We start from the raw sequence: 16,618 nt of genomic DNA on the forward strand, positions 1-16,618 counted from the left end.
GCGCACGCTTGTAATCCCCGTGCTTCAGAGGCTGAGACAGGAGGATCACGCAGGTTCAAAGCCTTAGTGAGGCTCTCGGCAATTTAGTGAGACCCTGCTTCTAAGTAAAGTATAAAATAGGTCTGGGAGTGGAGTGTAGCCCGGTGGTAGAAAAGCCCCTGGGTTCCACCCCTAGTACCACCAAAAAAAAAAAAAAAAAAAAAAAAAAAGAGAGAGAGAGAGTAATTCTAACCAGGTATTCAGACAGGATTCTCACTGCTGTGATCCAAGAAGCCTGATTACAAACAACTTAGAGGAGCGAGACTTCTTTTCTCAGTTCTGGACATTTTAGGGTTTGTTTCACACGAGGCCAGGTTGATCCACGAAATTCAAGACATGGTAGTGGGAGGCAGAGAGGAAGTGAGCAAGGCGCTGCTCCCGTGGCGTGGAGGAATCAAACAGAGCACAGACCATATATGATCCCCAAGGCCACACCCCAGGCACTCCTCCACAACAACCAAGCCCGACCTCCAACATGGCTGCCTCGTTTCCCTGAGGGCTAGGGACATTGTAAATCCAAACCATAACCTGTGGTGCACACCTGCAATCCCAGTACTTGGGACACTGAGATAGGAGGATCACAGGTTCAAGACCAGCCTCAGCAATTTAGGTAGGCCCTCAGCAACTTAGTGGCCCCCTTTGTAAATACTGAGATCCATTCTCAAAATAAAAATAAAAAGGGCTACAATATAACTCAGAAGTAGAATACTTCTGGGTTCAATCCTCAGTTTAAAAAAATAAATAGTGAAGCGTTCGAGACTCGCCCACCAACCCAAATAACGAAGGACTCACAAGAGATGTAAAATCAAGAAGGGTTTATTGTGCTGCAGCTCTGTCCCGGCGAGGCAGGGGTCAAGACCAAGACACTAACTGCCCAGCACCCTTCAGGGAGTTGTAGGCTGCCAGACAGTTGCCCTGGCCAAGCCGCAGTCCCTTAAGCAGGTGAGGGGGTGTGGTCGAGGCTCGACCCCGAGCTCACTGAGGGCTCTGAATATAGCCCGAGGAGGGAGTGGTTATATACGTCAGAGCCCGCCAAGAACAGGATACATCCAATCAAATAAATTGGTAAACAAGTACAGCCAATAATTTTAAAATCAAGCACACACACACCTAAATCACAGCAAATAATTTCAAAGAGCTGCCTTTTTACGTTATTGCCCGCCAAGAGTCTGAGGCGGGGTCTGCACCTGTGCTTCAGGGGCTGCCTGACTAGCAGATGTTTCCTAATAAATGAGGAAGTTACAAGCCTCTCAGAGCAAAGGAACTTATAAAACTATTTAAACTTTCTGTAGCATTCATATATATTCCAAAAGCACTTTAAACATCAGACACTTTTCAAGCATTTCAAACATGAAAGGTTCCTCTTAACATTTTTAAGAAAAGGAACTATGTCCGGACATTCTCTAATCCTATGCGTAAGCAATTTACAGAAGCCAAGAACAAGCAAATTATTAATAAAAACAAGAACTTGTCAATCAACTAAAATCCTACCACTTATTGCTTAGAGCAAGCAAATTATTAATAAAAACAGGAACTTGTCATTCAACTAAAATCCTACCAATTATTGCTTTCTATATGTAATTACCTTATATTTCTAACATCACTCTCAGCCTTATTCTATCTTAAATGTAACTTTATATGCTACCATCATATTCTATATTCTTAGTTCTATGTCCTAAATCTATGTCTTAATTCTATGTCTTAATTTCTATATCCTAATAGGAGAAAGAGCTTTCTTAGCTAAAACCTCATGCTGAAGGGGGGAAACTCTATTCCTCGCCTCCCTACAATAGAGCTGGGCATGGTGGCCCACACTTGTAATCCAGCATTTGGGAGGCTGAGACAGGAGGACACAGGTTCATGGCCAGCCTCAACTACTTAGGCCCTCTGCAACTCAGTGAGACCCTGTATCAAAATAAAGAATAAAAGCCGGATGTGGTGGCGCACGCTTGTAATCTCCAAACTTGGGAGGCTGAGACAGGAGCATCGCACAGGTTCGAAGCCAGCCTCAGCTACTTAGCGAAGCTCCCAGCAACTTAGTGAGACCCTGTTTCCAAATAAAATATAAAATAGGTCTGGGAGTATAGCCCAGAGATAGAAAGCCCCTGGGTTCCACCCCCAGTACCACTAAAAAGCAAACAAACAACCAAACAACAAAATAAAGAATAAAAAATAGGGCTAGGGGTGTGGCTTGGAGGTAGAATGCCTCTGGGTTCTATCTCCAGTACCGCAAAAAAAGGAAAAAAAAAAAGGGAAAAAGCTGGGTGGGTGTGGCGGTACAGGCTGGTAATCTCAGTACTTGGGAAGCTGAGACAGGAGGATCACAAGTTCATGGCCAGCCTCAGCTACTAAGCAAGGCCCTCAGCAACTTAGTGAGATCTGTTTCTAAATAAAGAATAAAAAAATAGGGCTAAAGGTGTAGCTCAGAGGTAGAATGCCCCTGGGTTTAATCCCCAGTACCACAAGAAAATAAAAATAAAAATTAAAAAAGGGAAAAAGCCAACATGCATCCCAGTTGGGAGTCTGAGGAAGGAGGGTCATGGGTTTGAGGCCAGCCTCAGCTACTTAGTGAGGCTTTCTGCAACTGAGTGATACTCTGCTTCAAAATAAAGGATAAAAAAAAAAATAGGGCTGGGGAGCTTGCTTGGAGGTAGACAGGCCCTGGGTTCAATCCTCAATACCACAAAAAGGGGGGAGAATAATGTAAAGTAACATATATTGTGGTAGTGAAAATTGAACCCCAGAGGTGCTCTGTGAGGGTTTTCGTTTTTCCAGGGGTCATTTTCTCAGCCCAGTATAGAAATAAAGGGCCAGAGCTGGGCGTGGTGGGGCACACTTGTAATCCTAGCATTTGGGAGGCTGAGACTGAAGGATGGTGATTTGTGGCCAGCCTCAGCTACTTAGTGAGGCCCTGTTTCAAAATAAAGAATAAAAAAATAGGACAAGGGGTATAGCTCGGAGGTCGAATGTCCCTGGGTCCCATCCCCAGATCAGCAAAGAGAAAGAAAGAAAAAAGAAAGAAAGAAAGAAAAGGAAGAGCCAGAAAAACATGAATGCACAGCTAGAAAGATAGTAAACTGATTTGTAAAGTGACAGAAAAGCACCATAGAGGAGAGTGAGGGAGACGTTCCTGCCCTTCGCACCTCGCACCTCATATCTAAGCCCAATTTCCTTATCTTGTGAGAACTGGTTGCAGGAACTAGCTGGTCTATCATAGCAGGATGTGTTTGCATCAGCAACTCAGATGAGCAATCACAGGGTCTTTTTTTCAGTCCTGGTCACTTGTGACTGGAACAGCTTCACCAATAAGTTACATCCAGATCTTTTTTCAATTTTTTTTTTTTTTTTTTTTTTTTTTGGTGGCACTAGGCTACACCTTCAGTCCTATTTTATTCTTTTTTTTTTTTGATTTAAGGATTGAAGCCAGAGTTATACTACCCTCCGAGCTACACCCCCATACCTATTTTATTTTTTTGAAACAGAGTCTTGTTATGTTGGTGAGAGTCTTGCTATTTGATGAGGCCATCCTCAGACCTGACCTGCGATCCTCCTATCTGTCTTTCAAATACTAGAATTCAAGTACACCATTTCTGCCCCCCCACCCCCAAGCACTGGGGATGCAACCCAGGGGCATTCTACCTCCAAGATATACCCCCAGCCCTATTTATTATTATTATTTTTGAAACATGGATTCACTGAGTTGCAAAGGGCCTCAGTAAGTAGCTGGAGTTGTCCAAGAACCATGATCCTCCTGTCTCAGCCTCCTGAATGCTGGGATTACAAGTGTGTGCCACCATGCTTGGCTCATTCCTGGCCTTTTTTAACTTCTTGTTTTAATACAAGTACTCACCTAAATTACTCCCAAGTAGCTAGGATTCCAAACATCAGCCGCGCATTAAGAATGAGTTTACTAAGGGCTGCTTTTTATTTTACCTTCTTTGCTACAAACAGATAGGTATCTGGTTTAGCCAAATGCATCATTATAGCCGGGCATGGTGGTGCACACTTGTAATCCCAGCATTTGGGAGGCTGAGACAGGAGGATCGCGGTTTGTGGACACCCTCAGCTACTTAGTGAGGCCCTCCGCAACTCAGTGAGACCCTGTTTCAAAATAAAGAATAAAAAATTGGGCAGGGGGTGTAGCTCGGAGTTCAAATGCCCCTGGGTTCCATCCCAAGACCCGCAAAAAAAAAAAAGCATCATTATATATATTTTCTTTTCTTTTGTTGTAGATGGATGCTGCTGTTGATGGATAAATGAGCTTAGAAATCTCTTACATGAATAAAACAGAGTCAGAATTTTTTTTAGAAGTATAGGGTGGCTGGGGAGAAGACAGAGATATTCTTTCTTCTACCACTAGGCTTTTTCTTTTATTGAAAGTTTTAACCAAAACACTGTAAAAATGATTAATCACAGGAGACAGCAAGCTGGACGTGGTGGCACACACTTGTAATCCCAGAATTTGGGAGGCTGGGACAGGAGGATCATGGTTCTCAGTCAGCCTCAGCTACTACTTAGTGAGGCCCTCTGCAACTCAGTGAGACCCTGTTTCAAAATAAAGCATAAAAAATAAAAAATAGGGGTTGAAGGTATAGCTCAGAGGTAGAATGCCCCTGGGTTCTATCCCCAGTACCAAAAGAGAGAGAGAGAGAGAGAGAGGGAGGGAGAGAGAGAGAGAGAAAAAAGAAAGTGTGGAGATTCTTCTCCGGGACTTGGGAGGGAGAGCCCTGAAAATGGAATCACCGGACAGCTGCCTGATGAGCAACTGACAAATTTATTCTCTAAAACTAGGATTCTTATACCTTTTTACAACTAAGTTAAATATTACATTTTCATGGGAAAAAAACCACATCACAACGCCATGAGGAACACTAGAGATTAGGGAGGACGTCAAAGTCACTAAGATACAATCATCAAAGGAAACTAATGAATCAACAAGTGCGGGGGGGGGGCAGAGCAGCTCAGTAGAGAATTAGGATAAGCCCCCTCTATCCCTGGGGGCCTTGAGGTGAGTACCAGCAGGACTGGAGTTCTGCCTGGAGTCCTGGGGGAGTCTGGCCTCTCGGAATCTTTCATTCCTCAGCCTTCGTCCACGTCCTCCGTCAGAAAGAGAGAAAGAACAGGAGACAGAAAAGCAGTGTCATGGGATGAGTCAGGGGAAAACATCAAGGTAGTCATGGACGATTCTGAGTAAATTTTGGGAAATAAGGTAGTTAACAGGGTCCCTGCTTAGCTGATAACTAAGAAGGTTTCAAACAGCCCTTTTTATTTTTTATCTAAAACAAGGTCTCACTGAGTTGCTGAGGCTGGCCTCAAACCAAGCCTCCTGTCCCAGCCTCCCAAGTACTAGAATTATAGGTATGTGCCACTGTGCCCAGGTCATTGTATGTGTTTCAAGATATAATATAGACAAGCTGGGCGTGGTGGCGCATGCTTGTAATCCCCGCACTTGGGAGGATGAGACAGGAGAATAGCGCAGGTTTGAAACCAGCCTCCACCGGCTTAAGAGACCCTGTTTCCAAATAAAAAATATAAAATAGATCTGGGAGTGTAGCCTGGATTTAGAAGGCCCCTGGATTCCATCCCCAGTACCACCAAAAAAAAAAAAGATATAATATAGACAAGTTAATAAAGGGTGCCTCCTGTCACCAGCTACCATATTTCACATTTTATTCTTATCCAGGTCAGAGGGCCAGGCTTCCAATTTCTCTAACCATAAAAAGGTCATGCTCTGCAGGGCGTGGTGGCACAGGTCTGTAATCTTTGTACTTAAGAGGTTGAGACAGGAGGATCAAAGATTGGAGGACAGTCTCAGCAACGTAGTGAGACTCTCAACAACCTTGTAAGACCTTATTTATTTATTATTAATTATTATTATTATTATTATTATTATTATTATAAATAAATAAAAACCCAGGGCCTTTCTACCACCCAGCCATACTCCCAGACCTATTTTATATTTTTATTTGGAAACAGGGTCTCACTAAGTTGCTAAGAATGGTTTTGAACCTGTGCAATCCTCCTGTCTCAGCCTCCCAAGCACTGGGATTACAAGCGTGTGCCACCACACCCAGCCCTGGCTATTAATTTAAAAACAAAAAATAAGCAGAGGATGGTAGTACACCCCTTAATCCTAGCTATATCAGAAGCTGAAGAAGGCTCACAAGTAAGGCCATCCTGGGTAACTTAGTGAAATCATGTCTAAAAGTACAAATTTAATAAAAGGTTTGAGCAGATATCTCAGTAGCAAAGTGAGTGCATGCCTAACATGTGCTAGGTCCTGTGTTTAATCTGCAGTGGTGCGTGCACACACACACACACACACACACACACTGCTGGTGTGGATGTGGAGAAAGGAACACTTCTGTACTGTTGACAGAAGTGTCAATTAACACAGCCATTATGGAGAATAGTATGGAAGTTCCACAGAAAACTAAAAAATAGTTCTACTAGATGATGCAGCTTCTCACTCCAGAGTATACATCCAGAGAGGAGACCAGCATGTCCTTTTCATGGTGGCACTATTTGAAACAGCAAACACACTAGATAAAGGAAATGTGGTCACATATACATAAGAGATTTTCACTCAATCGGAAGGATGAAATCCTGCCATTTGCAGCAAAATGGATGGAACTGAAATGGTAAGTGAAAATTAAGAAAGACATGTATTGCTCGTTCTCTCTTATGTGGAAGCTTTAAAAAAAAAAAAGAGCCAGGTGTGGTGGAACACACCTGTAACCTCAGTATTTGGGAAGAGGCAAGAGAATCACAGGTTTCAACTTAGTGCCCGCCCCCCCCCCCCCCGCCCAGTACTGGGGATGGAACCCAGGGGCATTCTATCTCCGAGCTACACCCCCAGCCCAATTTTTCATTCTTTATTTTGAAACAGAGTCTTCTCACTGAGTTGCAAAGAGCCTCACTGAGTAGCTGAGGCTGTCTGCGAACTGTGATCCTCCTGTCTCAGCCTCTCAAATGCTGGGATTACAAGCGTGCACCACCATGCCCGGATCTTTCCTTCCTTCCTTCTCTCTTTCCTTCTCTCTCTCTCTCTTTCTCTCTCTCTCTTTCTTTCCCTTCCTTCCTTCCTCCTCTCATTTATTTATTTAATTATTTTTGTGGTAATGGAGATAGAACCCAGAGGCATTCTACATCTGAGCTACACGCCCAGCCTTTTATTATTATTATTATTATTATTATTATTATTATTATTATTATTCTTTATTTGAAACAGGTTGCAAAGGGCCTCACTAAGTAGCTGAGAACCGCGATCCTCCTGTCTCAGCCTCCTGAATGCTGGGATTACAAGCATGCGCTACCATGCTCGGCTTTAGCTGTACATTTTTTTTTTTAATGGTACTGGGGTTCCTGGAAACCCTTCTACCTCCGGGCTACACTCCCAGATCTATTTTATATTTTTATTTGGAAACAGGGTCTCTTATGCCAGCGAGGCTGGCTTCGAACCTGCGCGATCCTCCTGTCTCCGCCTCCCAAGCTCGGGGATTACAAGCGTGCGCCACCACGCCTGGCGCTCAGCTGTACGTTTTTAAGAGCAGTCTGTGTTTCTCCATCTGATCTCCTTTTGCACAGCTCTGCTTCTTCATGCTGTTGTGCGTCCGTGTAACACTGAGCTCTCCTCGAGCGGGCTTTGTAAGTATCTTTGAGCTTCACAGGAGGTGTGCCGTCTTCTATTGCATCATCTAGTTTCCTAAGCTTGGAATTAACTGTATATTGATCACAGTAGAGTTTAGCGTTTGCTTTTATATTGTTGGAGTCTGTCCCCAAGGCTTCTGTGTACAGTTCAAATGCTAGCTTGTAATTTCTCCCTTAAATGCTTTATTCCCATCTTCTTCCTTTGCCTTCAGTGCTTTGGTATTTCTACAAGCAATGTGAGCCTTCTCGTGGTCAGGAGCCATCCTGAGAGCCTGTCCAAACAACTGAATAGCCTTCTCAATACTGTCTTAGTGATAAAGGCAAAGACCCCGTACACACAGAGCATCTGCATTGGTGGAATCCATTCCTAAAATGTACTGGCTACAGGCTGTGCCTGTGGTTATTGACCCAGCATTGCTAAACATCCTTTTTTTTTTTTGGTGGTGGTACTGGGGGTGGAACCCAGAGGCTTTCTAACTCCGGGCTATACTCCCAGACCCATTTATATTTTATTTTGGAAACAGGGTCTCACTAAGTTTCCGAGAGCCTCACTAAGTAGCTGAGGCTGGCTTCGAACCTGTGCGATCCTCCTGTCTCAGCCTCCAAAGCGCAGGGATTACAAGCGTGCGCCACCACACCCAGCTGCATTGCTAAACATTCTGTTTTAAGAATTTGGAAGAGGTAGAAGGCAGGGCAAATTCTAGGACATGGTCTATGCAGAAAACGGCCTTCTGAAAATCTCACCTCTCAAAATCTGATTCTGCTATTTTCTCATATTCCATAACTGCATTCATTAGCATTCTTGAACTCCTGTTGTGTCTGAGTGTTTTTGTGATTCAGTTCTAAGGCTCTCTGGAATCTGCAACATACCGCCATGGCCTTCCCTAGTGAGAGGTGGCCTGTCCCCTCTCATAGACATCTCCAGACAACACTATCATCCAACCTCACTGACTGCTGGGCATCTCCATGATCCTCCCAGAACCTTCCAAGCATCATCAGTGTGGGTGCTCAATTACTAAAATAGCCAGCATTTTGGGGACACTGTCGGGTCCAGCTGGCAAAAGTACGGGTTCCAAAGAAAAGAGTGAGGATTAAAGAATTCAAGCATGGGAGGGCCACCAGTCACCCCTGGTTTGCTCTCATAGTAGTTTATACAGTTTCTAGCTTCGGATTGCACAGGAATGCAAGAAAGACAAATACAAGGTACATATATCATGGGCAAGTCAAACAATACCCAGGTACAACATAAACCTAATCTTATCTAGCAGACAGAACAATTAGCATCAATCATTCCGAGAGAATCTTAATTACTTGACCTGCATGACTCCATACCCTCGTTGACTATGGGCCAAGGGCAGTCAAGAGTGCCCTCTGGTTAAGAGCAAATCAAAGTGAATAGAAGGCCTTAAATGGCTTCCCCCAGGACACGTATCTATGGCTTTTGTGTTATATGGCTTTTTGTGTTCTAGGCTTCATTATAATACTTCTTGGCATAGTACACATTTCCTTGTTCCTTGAAGCACTCTACTTCCAGCAAAATGACTGAAGGATGAGGTCTCAAAGCCATGACACTCTTTGCTGCTTTGTCATCCAGTAGCTCTCCTATTTCTTATTTTTTTTTTTTTAAACAGGGTCTCATTAAATTGCAGAGGGAGGGCCTCACTAAGTAGCTGAGGCTGGCTGAGAACCTGCTATCCTCCCGTCTCTCAGCCTCCTAAGTATTGGGATTATAAACATGTGCTACCACACCTGGCTGAAAGCCTGTTTCAAATTTTACAAATTAAAGCCCGGTGTGGTGGCACACGCTTGTAATTCCAGTACTGAGGAAGCTGAGACAGGAAGGTCACAAGTTCAAGGCCAGCCTCAGAAACTTAGCAAGGCCCTCCACAACTTAGTGAGACTCTATTTCAAAATGAAAAAAATAAAATGGAGATGGGGATCTAGGTCTAAGATAGAATCCCCCTGGGTTAAATCCTAAGTGCTGTGAAATAAACTAAAAATTCATTGGTCTGGGGCTGGGGTGTATAGTGGCAGAGTGCTCAGCATATGTGACCACACACACAAATCTTTTGTTAAAACAGGTAGCCAGTTCAGTTTGTAGTTTGCAGTGTTAATTTTTTCCCCTACTAAAATCAGTACTTAGTAATTAATCACACCCACTAAATACACATAAAATAATTTCCCTAGCTCATCCAAAGTGCAATGCACACGATTTTAAAGACTGTAATTTGGGATGAATGTTTATAAACTGATAAACCACAATTTCAAGTTTTCTTTTTTGTCTTTTTGTGTTGCTGGGGATGAAATCCAGGGGCCTTCTACCTCCGGGCTACACTCCCATACCTATTTTATATTTTATATTTTATTTGGAAACAGGGACACACTAAGTTGCTGAGAGCCTCACTAAGTAGCTGAGGCTGGCTTCGAACCTGCATGATCCTCCCATCTCAGCCTCCCAATCCCTGGGATTACAAGTGTGTGCCACCACACCTGGCTCTAATTTCAAGTTTTCAAAACTAGTACTTAAAATTACTTAAAGGACACTCAGGTCAATATTACTTCTCAGAAAAATTTATCAGTGTATCTCAGCACAAGAATTATCAAATGCCAATTTGAGGGACTATAGATACAACTTTAAAGGTACTAGATCCATAGTGGTTGACTCATTATAAGTAAGTGTGCCTTTACAATCTGCTAAAGACCCCTGGATAGAGTATCAGCACCTAACAATTTCTACTAAGCTCCAAGGACTCTGGTCAAGTGATGGAATGACCAAAACCAAATTTTTAATTTTTATAACTCTATAAATGTGATCCAAATATGTCCATCACTAGTTTTTCTGATGTTGTGCCCAGGCCGATGTCGCAGGAATGGAGAAAGAGAACACCAACTTAACTTGGAAGATCAGTTTATTTAACCACGGAAAAAACCAGACTAGCCAGACTAGGCACGCAATCAGGTACTCCGTCCAGAACTGTGACCCAGAGCTGAACTTACAAGGGGTTTTTATTTATTTATTTTTTTTGTGGGTCTGGGGATGGAACCCAGAGGCATTCAACCTCCAAGCTACACCCCCTGCCCAATTTTTTATTCTTTATTTTGAAACTGGGTCTCACTGAGTTGCAGAGGGCCTCACTAAGTAGCTGAGGCTGTCCGTGAACCGGGATCCTCCAGTCTCAGCCTCCCGAATCCTGGGATTACAAGCGTGTGCCACCATGCCTGGCTTACAAGGGGTTTTTAAAGGCTAAAGCTACACACAGGTGGCTGAGGGTAGGGGGGAGGCGCATTGTTATTGTCTGACAAGACTGCAACTTTGCCTGGAGGGGGACTTGGTGTTCCAGGATGCTAACCAAAGAGTAAGCAGGATGTTCTACGCTCACTCCACTTACCATAGGGTAGGCAGGATGTCAGTCTATGCTTGTAGTCTATGCTTGCCACATTTAGGGTAAGCAGGATGTTACTTTCCAATTTTGGCTTGGCTCTTGTTTTAGGGCCTTACACTGAAAGAAACATGCTATAAGTAAGCGAACTCCATCTGCTCACTGGTGTGTATGTATGGACTTCCTAGATGTCTCATCAGGCTTAATTACAGACCAATCACAGTAATCAATTTTTTAGTGTAAAGTGTAGCATGATGTTAAGCCTTTTTTAGCTTTTGCACATACATGTTGCACCTCTGTGATAATGGAGAAAAATTTGCAGCCTTACACTGTTCAGCTAGGTTGCATCCACTCCTTTTTTTAATTCTTTATTTTGAAACAGGGTCTCAGCTGAGTTGCAAAGCATGTGCCACCATGCACGGCTTGAGACATATCTTTTGGACACCTTTTCCGACCAGGTGAAGATGACCTCCTCTTCTAAAAGGTCTGTCATTTTTCTCCTTCAAGATATGTGGAGTCCTGGAAGTGAGCTGAGTTTGACGCATTGCTACCACACAAGGTACCTCTGCTTGTTTGTTATTGGGACAAACTCTTAAGAAATGGCGCCTGTATTTCTTAATTTGTTCCCTAATCTTCTCATTAAATAGACCTCAGTCAGAACTAGAGGTTCTGGCTTTGACATCCAGTCTACTTCTGCTACAATTTGTCAGATAAGTCAATAACACTCTCTATTTTTCTTAACCAAATCAAATAGGATATTGAAATACTCTTCTACAGTTCTTTCCAAATGATCATTGAGTGTCAGAAATTTGGGATGGTCACTAATTTCATCCATTCTGCACCTCTGAGCTTCCTCCATGGTACCCTCCCCTCAGCCATCGTCCTCTTCTTCCATTGTGCATGGAAGACTGACCTCATTTCGTGGTCTCTCAGCACTGGATACAAAGCCATTTTCCTTGTCTTGGTCCTTTCTATTTTTTCTTTTCCTTTTCTTTCTTTCCTGGACCACTAATCACTATTCTTAAGTAGTTGTGTGTGTGTGTGTGTGTGTGTGTGTGTGTGTGTGTGTTACTTGGGATAGAACACAGGGGCATTCTACCTCCGAGCCACACCCCCAGGCCTATTTTTTATTCTTTATTTTAAAATAGGGTCTCGATCCAGGCGTGGTGGTTCATGCTTGTAATCGTCTCGATCCAGGCGTGGTGGTTCATGCTTGTAATCCCAGCATTTGGGATGCTGAGACAGGAGGACTGTGATTCAAGGACAGCCTCTGCAAGTACTTAGTGAGGCCCTTTGCAATTTAGTGAAACCCTTTTTCAAAATAAAGAATAGAGTTGGTGCTGGAGCCAGCAAGGTCGGGATCAGAGTCCTCCGGGTGGCCAGGCCACTACTGGGGCCGTCAAGAGTGGGATCAGAACTTGCAATGCGGCATGCACAGAGAAATAACACCGAAAATAAAAAACAGATGCTTCCCCTAATTAGCATACTAGGAGGAAAGGGGTAACTGGAGGAGGTCGAGTTGTAGAAAGGGCCCTATTGAGAAGCAATTAAGGTGACCAATCAGAGGGTATGGAATAGGGGAGGATGGAACCTCTTTAAAACTCAGGAGGTATGTAAACAAATGTATCAAAGATAATCACCAATTAAGCATGGGCTTGAGGGAGGGGGAGGAAATGGGATGGGGATTGGACGAGGGTTTATTGGATGATGTGTGCTTGTATATCCTCTCAAGTCTTGTATTCCAAAGTGATGTATGATTACAAAAAACAAACAAAAAAAAACCCAAAACAAAACAAAATAAAGAATAAAAAATAGGCCTGGGGGTATAGCCTGAAGGTAGAATGCCCCTGGGTTCCAGCCCCAATATCATGTGCGTGCGCATGCTTGCGCGCGCGTGCGCGCGCACGCGCACACACACACACACACACACACACACACACACACACACACACAAATAAATAAAGAAAACAGGGTCTCACTGAGTTGCAAAGGGCCTAAGTAGCTGAGGCTGTCTGGGAACCGTGATCCTCCTGTCTCAGCCTCCCAAATGCTGGGATTACAAGCGTGCGCCACCACGCCCAGCTTCAGGTAGGTGTTTGAGAATGAATGTGCAAAGCTTATGTGTGTCAAGCTTGTCTTGATAGTCCAGGCTTTGTAAGAATTACCTATTGTTTGCTTCTTTGGACTGACATGCAGATCTGTTTTAGGATTCTTATGCTCAGGAGAGAACAAATTTTTTAATGAACCCATCAAATATATCTTGCAGCTTAATCGACTCATGAGATGCATTGATAATGTAAAGGTCATTCTTAACATCAAACTGGGTCTGTGCTCCCAGCTCACCACCAAAATATTTGGTGGGATAAGTTGGAGGCCAGTTAAGCCTTTGCAATGTCAACCATGTTGCCTCTGTCTTCATTCCATTTTCTTTGCCCTCAACCTTGGCAATCAGACGGGGCATCCTGTAGTGATAGAACTTGTCTGAAACAAGTTCTATCAATGATGTTGACAGAATTTGGCTTATTAGTGGCTTTATCTATAAGATGAAGGGTTTTTTAGTTTTTTTTTTTTTTTTTTTTTGGTGGTACTGGGGTTCCTGGAAGCCCTTCTACCTCTGGGCTACACTCCCAGACCTATTTTTACTTTTTTTTATTTGGAAACAGGGTCTCCTAAGCCAGCGCGCGCGGCTGGCTTCAAACCTGCGTGATCCTCCTGTCTCTGCCTCCCAAGCGCGGGGATTACAAGCGTGCGCCACCAGGCCCGGCTAGAGGAAGAGATCTTTGATGGCAACTTTTTGGTATCTTCTATCTGGAGAAGGGATGACATAAACGACTTCAAGAGTTCTTGGTCTCTGACATGAAAAGTTTTTCGCAATTGAGACTGTAAAATACCTGCTTTTATGCTGTTGCCCCAATACTGGTACCAATGGCTACATAACAGAGCAAGGGGTGGCCAGACAGCAGGAAGGGCGGCCCCTGCAGAGTTCTTATTTGAAAAATAATTTAATGGCACTGGCAGTTGAGCCCAGGTGCTGGAGCCAGCCGGCAAAAGTACAGGTTCTGAAGAGAGGCGTAAGGATGAAGAATTTTTAATTTTAACATGGGGAGCCGCCAGCCTACTATCTCTACTGGCCGACCCCTGTTCCTGGGTCAATATTTCCTACTGGTCGACGACTACGCCTGGGTCAGTATTCTTTATTGCGCCTATGCTCCTGGCCAATGCCTACTTCTGGGTCAATCTCAACTTTATTGTGCCGACACTGGGTTTGTTTTTCCAGAGGTATCTATACAGTCACAGGTCAATCAACATCCTCGTGCTACCACCACCAGAATGCAATAAAGACCAACCCAAAGCACATATATTACAGATAGGTTAATCAGTACCCTCGTGCCATCACCATCTGATCTTCTCCCCAAACCTTATTGACTCTGGGTGAAGGACAGTCAGCTAAGTCAGAGACACTAATCTAGGGGAAAGCTTTAATGGCTCCCCATACCCAGGGACATTCTATGTGTGAGCCCTGAGCCCTACTTTATTGGTTTGAATCAGGGTCTCACCATGTTGTAGAGGGTTTAAGTTGCTAGGGCTGCTGGTCTTAAACGTACACCTCCTCCTACGTCACAGCCTCCCAAGTATTGGAATTATAAATGTGTACCAACATGCCCGGCTGAAAAAATCAATAGTATTTATTTTTTGAATTGGGAATGAACCCAGTGGAATTTTATCTCCAAGCTACACCAGCCCTTTTAAGAGAGTAGGGCTGTTCTACCTCCGAGCTACACACCCAGCTCTATTTTATTCTTTGTTTTGAAACTGTGTATCACTGACTGAGGCTGGCTATGAATCTGTGATTTTTTTTCCTTTTTTTTTTGTGCGGATCTGGGGATGGAACCCAGAGGGAGGCATTCAACCTCCGAGCTACACCCCCTGTCCAATTTTTTATTCTTTATTTTTATTTATTTATTTATTTATTTATTTATTTATTTATTTATTTTTTGGTGGTACTGGGGTAGAACCCAGAAGCTTTCTACCTCTGGGTTATACTCCCAGACCCTTTTTATATTTTATTTGGAAACAGTGTCTCACTAAGTTGCTGAAAGCCTCAGTAAGTAGCTGAGGCTGGCTTTGAACCCATGCGATCCTCTGGTCTCAGCCCCTCAAGTGCAGGGATTACAAGCGTGCGCCACCATGCCTGGCATATTCTTTATTTTGAAACAGGGTCTCACTAAGTTGCGGAGGGCCTAAGTAGTAGCTGAGGCTGTCCGCGAACCGCGATCCTCCTGTCTCAGCCTCCCGAATGCTGGGATTACAAGTGCGCCACACGCCTGGCTTGAATCTGTGATCCTTTATCTCAGCCTCCCAAGTACTGGGATTACAAGGATGAGCCACCACACCGCTTTTAAGTATAGTTTTAAGGTGAAGATCAGAGTCAGGTGTGGTGGTGCACACTTGTTACTTAGTGAGGTCCTCTGTAATTCAATGAGACCATTTCAAAATAAAGAATAAAAATAGAGCTGGGGATGTAGCTTGGAGGTAGAATGCCCCTGGGTTCCAACCCAAGTATCATTAAAAAAGAAAAGAAAAAAAAAAAAAGAAGCCATCCTCAGGAACTTAGTCCGTTTCAAAATAAAGAATAAAAAATAGGTCTTAAGGTATGGCCTGGAAGTAGCCCTGAGTGTAATCTTCAGACTGTTAAAAAAAAAAAAAAAAAAAGTAAAAATGATATAGGTAGTACTGCAGTTTTCGTAGGGGTATTTTTTTGTAGTAAAGTACTTGCCTAGAATGTCAAAGGTCCTGGGCTCACTCCCAGCAGTGAGAGGAAGATTAACCAATAACTTCAGCTAGCCATAGTAAACCCACAAATACAAAGCTTTTGCCCTCTCATCTGAATGCCATCTGAAAACGACCACAATTCAGTGGCACTTCAAGTTGTAAACAATCTTCCAAAATGTATCCCCCCCCCTTTTTTTTTGCAGTACTGAGGATTGAACCCAGGGGCATTCTACCTCTGAGCAATTCTGCCAGCCCTATATTTTTATTCTTTGGATGTATGTATGTACTGGAGATTGAACCCAGAGGCATTCTATCTACCTCCAAGCTATACCCCCAGCCTATTTTATTAATTTGGAAATAGGGTTTCACCAGATTATTGAGGGCTTGCTTAGTTGCCAAGGCTGGGTTTGAACCTCCAATCCTCCAGTTTCAACTTCTCAAATACTGGGATTATAAACACATACCACCATGCCCAGTTTATTCTTTATTTTGAAATAGGGTCTCATTAAGCTGTGGAAGGCCTCTCACTAAGTAGCTGAGGCTGGCTACAAACCTGCAATCCTCCCAATTCAGCCTCCCAAGTACTGGGATTACAAGTGTGCACCACCATGCCAGGCTTTTTATTTTTACTTTGAAACAGTTTCATTAGGCTGATAAGAGTTTATTTGCTAGGGCTGCCTTTGAACCTGTGATTCTTCTGTCTTAGCCTCTAAGAGTATGATACCTCAAGGCCCTTCCTTGGTTGTAAATTAAGACGTTAAGAATAGGCTCTGTTG

General features: G+C 43.5%; 1 pseudogene across 1 annotated transcript; it reads right to left on the reverse strand.

The window, feature by feature from the left end:
• Nucleotides 1–1,190: 1,190 nt before the first annotated feature.
• LOC308269559 (eukaryotic translation initiation factor 5-like) lies at nucleotides 1,191–12,076 on the reverse strand (annotated as a pseudogene). The gene is made up of 3 exons: nucleotides 11,490–12,076; nucleotides 7,579–7,760; nucleotides 1,191–1,262 (listed from the first exon to the last, which is right to left on the reverse strand). The product of its transcript is annotated as a eukaryotic translation initiation factor 5-like (transcript).
• Nucleotides 12,077–16,618: the final 4,542 nt, after the last annotated feature.

This window comes from Muscardinus avellanarius (genome assembly GCF_963383645.1).
Source record: "Muscardinus avellanarius genome assembly, chromosome: 11".
Taxonomy (NCBI): Eukaryota; Metazoa; Chordata; class Mammalia; order Rodentia; family Gliridae; genus Muscardinus; species Muscardinus avellanarius.